A 6,453-nucleotide genomic window follows, 5' to 3' on the forward strand; every position below is an offset into this window, starting at 1 on the left:
GCTGACCCCCAAGCACTGCCTCACTGCTCCGCATCTGTCTCATCAGAAACTTGCTGGAACAACGCACATGGGAGAGCTGTCAGATCTGGTTAAAGTTACCCAGCAGCCTCCAAGTTCTCACCAGGGGCCACCTGGACATGGGTGCACTCAGAGCACGGCTGCCTGTGCCCAACACCACGAGGAAACAGAGGCAGTGCTGAGAGCACACACCTGGGGAGCAGCACTGCGGGGTGCAGTGGGGGGGCACTGCTATGGTGCCTAAAGCAGAGTGGTATTTTGGGTCAAACCTGGGCTGGGGGCCTGGTCCTGAGCCTGACAGCAGCACAGTGCACTGCTTCTGTCCCCAGGCTTACGGAGCCCATCCACGTGAGATGCTCCTGACACCCTCCACGAAGGAGCAGGAGGGGGCACGCAGCCACCACCCAGCCCAGCAGGCTGCTAGCACCCGCTGTCGAGGACAGAAAACCTCTCAGCACAAATCCCCAATGCCTACAAGCAGCCACGAGGCATGGCAGCCTCCCCCCTGCTTCCCCCACCGCTGGCAGTGCTTTGGGTGCACCCAGCAGTGTGACAAGGGGACCGTCCCCAGCACACAGCGTGTGCCCCCGCAGCCCCTCTCACTGCGTGCTGCTCAGCACTGTGCCTGCAGCCCACCCATCCCTGCCCAGCTGACCCCAAACTGATGGCACCAAAGGAGCTCAAACCAGCAGTGGCACCTCCACCTTTCGGCAGGTCTGACGCCCGCTCCCTCGCAGGCAGATAATTACCATCTCTCGGATGTGGTGCTCTTAATGAGGCCAGGTGCTCGTTTCCCATCTAAGCAATTTACTCAGCAGATCCTGCAGAGAAAGAGGAGTCCCAGCAAAGGGCCTCAGAGAGCGGCTGCACCCGTGATGGATGTGTGGGATATCTGAGCAGGATTACCTCCTCCAGGGAGGAAGTGGAACAGAAGATAAGGGAGAGGCTGCAGAGCACGGGGATGGGGGGAGGAAGAGACAAAGGAACGAATGGGAAAAACGCAGCCCAGGTAATGAAGAGAGCATCTAATGGATGCTGTTCCACAGCTTCCCTGTGACCAAGCCCTCGAGCACCGTAACACAGACCCAAATAACACACCACAAATGCAGGCCTCAGGACTGCAGGGATACCAGCAGTGATCTCCAAACAGAGCAAAAACACAAACACAGGAACTCGAAGAAAAACAAAAACATCCTGCTCAGCACTGGAGCCACGATGGGGGGGTTGAGGAAAGCAGAGAGCTGAAGGCAGCACCAGGGCCTGGACCTGGCCTGATGCTCCACTCCTCCCTGCAGCCGTGTGCTGGAGCAGCCCCCAAGGAAGGGAAGCAGCATTTTGGCCGAGTGAGCAGCCCCACACACACAGCTTTCCCCCTCCCCCCTTCCCAGGGCGGCTCTGGACCTGCAGTGCTGACAGAGCCCCATTCTGCCACGCAGCCCGGATGTGTGCTCAGCTGACTGCCACCCATCCGATCCGGTGCTGGTATCATCACACCACGTAAATGCTTTACCTCCCTCCCCGGCTATCACCCCTCTAGATTTGTTTATTAGGAGTCATTATACCCTCTCCCAACCTCCGTTTGGCTCAGGCTGAACAAACCACTCCCCATCCTCAGTGCAGGGCAGGTAAGGCCCACCCTCCTCCTGTCTGGGTACAGGGGCCAACACCCTCAGCTGACACTGCAGCCCCAGCACGGCCCGTACCCCCACCCAGCTCCCCACGCACGGGGCTCGGGGGCAGCAGTTGTGCCCGCAGCAGCACAGCCTGAGCCGGGCCGGGTCAGCATCCGCTCTGAGCATCGCTCTGCCCTACTTCTTCTCTTCACACTTCCCTGATTTGCAGCTGGGCAGCAGAGCCAAATGCAAACGTACCCGGAGCGGCCGCTTCAGCTTCCCCAGCCCTGGAATGGGCGTTTTCTCCACGACCGCGTGTTGGGGTGGGGGTCTGAGCTGCGGGGCAGGCAGAGGTTGGGGACAGCCGGGCAGAGATGGAGCGCTATTAGGGAAGAGCAAACGATCTCAGCGTTAAGGGAGGAAAAAACTTAATATATTAAATGTAAATCTATTTTTGTTACATCTGTTCAGATCCTTTAAGGAGCTTTAGGACAGAGGTTTCTAGAGCCCATTTAATCTTGATGTTATTGTAATGAGCTGAGCCGCGGGGTCTCCGCTGCTTCTCTCCCCGGGCTGCTCAGTGCTGAGAGCTCCACTCCGGCCCCGGGAGCCACGGCAGTGCCCGGCATCACGGCCCCGGCCCCCCCAGCCCCCACCCCCTGCCCTCCGGCTTCAACCTTCACCGCTCCCCCACCCCCGTGGCCACGTCCCCCCCCTCGGCCTTCCGTCTCCATCCCCCATTCGCTGGCAGAGTTATTACTCCGGCATTAGAGGCTTTGTTTTTAATTTCCTAAATTACAGCATAATTTAGGCTAATTATTGCTTTGTCCCTCTGATCTTATTAAACCTTTAATCCCCCGGTGATTCCCCACCCAGAGCACAGAGCTTTTCTCACATCCATTCCTGCGCGGGGCCGGCTCTCACCCCTCGCCCCGGGCGGCCCCACCTCCCCAGCGTTACGGAGCCCCCGCACACTCCCTCCCCACATCCCCCCTCCTTTCCTCGGTGCCGCGAGAAGCGGGGTGGGACTCCACACAAACGCAGAGGAGCCACGAGAAGGGCTTCCAGGGCACCCCAGCACATTCATCAGCTCCACCAGCTTTGAGAAGCAGCACCCACAGGACGATGCCAGCGAGCCTGGGAACGCCCACCCCGCTGCAGAGAGCCGCCCTCCCTGCCTCACACCCCCTGCTCAGCTTATCCCCGCTCACCTCCTGCTCCCAGGACCCTCCAGCTGCCAGCTGCTTGCGTGGAGGGCACCGCTCACTGCACAGCACCGGTTCTACCGTCCCACAACGGGCAGCTCCCAGCACCCTGTGCAGGCAGGAGGATGCTGGTTGCTTGCAACCCCTCCTCGTGCCCCCAGCACCTGGCAGCAGCAGCAGTGCTCCGCCCAGCACAGGTGAGGGCACTGTGCCCATCCCGGCCCCGCAGAGCCCAGGTGCTGGGCACCGGGTGCTCCACTTGGTTTGCTTGGGCAGAACAGGTGATGGTGATGTACTTTTTACAGCAACAAAGTTGAAGGGTTTTCTGACCACAGGCTGCAAAAATCCTCTTAATGAATCTCCGCAGCTCTCTGGGGCTTTAGGAAGAGCTCTGGCCCCTGGCCCCCCCTCCTCCACTTGAAGCATTGTTTCTGCCTTCGGTCTCTTGCCAAGAATCTCTTCAGTTCTGCAGCTGGATTTGATACAGGGTGGGGAGAGAAGTTTAATCACCGCAATAAAGAGAGTGGCAGAGGAGCTGTTCTGGGGGAGTCTTTCAAGGAGTGGGGTTTAAAGCGTCCCCGAGAGTGGAGGGGGCTCCCAGATGTACTCACAAATCTGGACTAGAAGGAAGAAAGAAAAGAAGAAAAAAACAGAAATGCCAAACAAAACCTCTCCTGGACCTTTTCTGTCTCTAATTTATCCCAGTCCCCGCATTAGAAGTAGGTCGTTAGCGTGGCCGCGGGGCAGGGGTACGGGCAGCACTGCCAATGAGGCAGCGGTAAATCACAGCCCTGCGCTGCGCGATGTGGAGAGGACACTGAGCTGAGCTCCGTGGGGAGGAGGGCCGTGTCCTGCAGCAGGTCTGGAGCCAGGGAGGAGGGCTGTGGGACCTCTGCACGCCCCGCCAGCCCCACGGCTGCTTCCAATTTCCATCTCCGGAGCGGGGAGCACCTGCAATTACCCGGCACGGCACCGCCGAGCGCGGGGACAGCGGAGCTCCCGGCCCCGCACAAAGGAGTCCTTACATCGGCTCAGCAGCCGACGTGTGCTGGAGAGGGGAACAATTATATTTTTATTCTCTCATTTCGGCACTTATTAACATTCCTTCACACGGCAGCCGAGGGCCGGGCCAGAACAGCTGGGAGCTGTGGGGAGGACGGGCACGGAGGCAGATGGCCCCAAGGCATGCTCGGTCCCAGCATCTGCTGCAGCCCCCGTCCTCTCCAAGTGAGTGCCAGTGGTCCCTGGCAGCGCCGGGCAGAGCTGGGGGCAGCTGGGGGCCGGACGCAGCTCACTGCTATAAATAACAACAGCAAACCTGTTTTGCCTCGGCCTGACAAGGAAGTGCAAGTTAGAAACCATCATCTGCAGATCGTGGAGCCCAGACACGCTTTGCAGAGCAGCAGGGAGTGGAGAAGAGGCTGAAATCCCCGGTAACAGTAATTACATCGAGCACAGAACGGCGTGGGGCCGGGAGCTGTCGCCGTCTGCCAGGGGCTCCCCCGGGTCTCATCCTGCTTGCTGCCCCGGGCTCCTGTTGAGCATGGAGATTTGCTGGGGAAGGGCCAGGATGGGCTGCTCGGCCTCCGTGGGCTCAGCTGTCCTCGGGGCTCAGCTGGTGGGAGGCCCGACAGCCCCACGGCACGGCTGGGGCTGCGTCGTGAGCTGTGCTCCCAAAAGCATCCACCCTGCTGTGCCCAGAGTGGGGCACCCAGCGCATCCCACTGCCATCCCCATCCCGTGCCAGCTGAGGATGTCCCACAGGCAGTGGCACAGAGATGCGCTGCTGTCCCCAATCAGCATCCGGCGACTGCCACGTGGCCACGCCTGGACAGGCACCCGAGGGACCTCCAGTTGCCCACCAGCATCTTGCCCACTGCCCCAAGAGATCGCCTGTGGATGGAGGACACAGGCAGCACTGGGACTGCTCTCCTGAACCTGGAATGGCTCAGGAGCAACCGACTGCTGGTGCCCCGGCCCCCCAGCCCGAGGGGCTGCTCGCTGCCCCCCATACCCACTGCTGGGCCCCTCGGAACCCTCGTAGCTGCTGCCTGGGGTCGGGGGCCCGGCCGCCGGCGCTGACAATAGCGAGGAAGCGCTGGCTGGTGCCGGCGCCGGGAATCCTGGGCAGCCGGGCTCACCACCCACGGCACAAAAGCAATTAAAAGTTGCACACAGAGGCCACTGTGAAGAATGAGGGCACGTCGCCATGTCGCCGCTGCGGTGTTCACGCCTGTCACACCCGCTGAGCCGGTCCCGGGGTGCGCAGCCGGGATGGGGATGCTGCTGGGGACAGCCCCGGAGCTGCTGCAGTGGGGAGCGGGGCACGGCCACCAGCAAGGGCCCGGGAGCGGCTGGTGGCTGCAGGACCCTCCCAGAGCAGCCCCCTCCTGCTGCTGCCGTGTCCTTGGAGTAATTAAAACACCTCTGGCTGCCGCATCCAACTTCTGCCGGGGGACAGTGGGGCCTGTGCTGCTCACTCAGCAGCATCCCCACGGAAAGCCCCACAGATACAGCCCGGTACCGCTTTGCCTCCATCCCACTCTGCCGCAGCATCGGCCCAGGCGTGACCCATCGGCACGGGGGGGTCCCGCTCCCCGCACCCCCCTGCCCGCCGCAGCCCATTGTATAACATGGCCGGGCCGTCAGGACGCATCTCGTCATCCCGCGCGGCCGTGGGGAGCCGGCGGCAGCAGCTGCCAATGCGCATTAGGGAACGCTGCCCGCGCCCGCCGAGGTGGGGGCACACGGGGGGGGGGGAGGGGCTGCGGGAGATGGGGGGTGGGAGCGGGGCCCCTGGGGGGAACCACTCTTACAGAGCTCCAAAACGCAGCAAACTGCCCCAAAAAGAGCAGCCCGGGGGAAGGGAGACCCCAAAGAGCTCCCGTGGTGAGAACCACGGCAGGAAGGCGGAGGAAAAACCGATGGCTGCGATAAGACTGAGAATAACACCGAGAATAACACCGAGAATAAACGATTTTCTGACCGAGAACCAAATAATAATAATAATAATCACAGAGGAAAGGAATCATTCCGTGTAGGCCCGGAGCAAAGGAGGAGCGGTGCAGAAGGGGATGTCTTTGTCTCCAGAAGGATAAACAAACAAACACGGGCTACGTGCAGCCAAGGAAAGGTTTATTTAGGGAAGAGAGTTATCTTTAAGAAAACGCTCAGCGCAGCTTAACCCGATCTCTGCGCTCCGTCTCCAAAGGCGAAGCCAAAACGTTCTCTTTAAAACGACGTCGAAGCTGAGAGGTCTCTGCACTCCTGAAAACCCACTCTTTTGGCCACGAATGCAGAATGTGTGAAGAGTTCAGACCGCTCCAACGCTCCGTGCTTCCACCGAGAGAAGCATCCATCGGAAACGTTCCCCCACCTCAACGACAGCCCCTCCCCCCCCCGGCCCCCGGGTGCTGCAGGTTGCCATTCACACCTCTATTGCTCTGCAGCTTTTGCACCCCCTGAGCTAACGCAGTGCCCCCACGCATGCAGGCTGTGATGCAGAGGGGCACAGCCTCCCCCCATCCCCGCCCGCCCCGGAGGAGCAGCGTGCATGGCTGCACTCCCTGAAAGGCCCTTTCTCTCCCATTCACACCGACCACGTCGGGATTTGCTGT

Source organism: Cyrtonyx montezumae, unplaced genomic scaffold (genome assembly GCF_038088225.1).
Source record: "Cyrtonyx montezumae isolate F1298 unplaced genomic scaffold, pur_monq_1.0 scaffold_11, whole genome shotgun sequence".
NCBI classification, from domain to species: domain Eukaryota; kingdom Metazoa; phylum Chordata; class Aves; order Galliformes; family Odontophoridae; genus Cyrtonyx; species Cyrtonyx montezumae.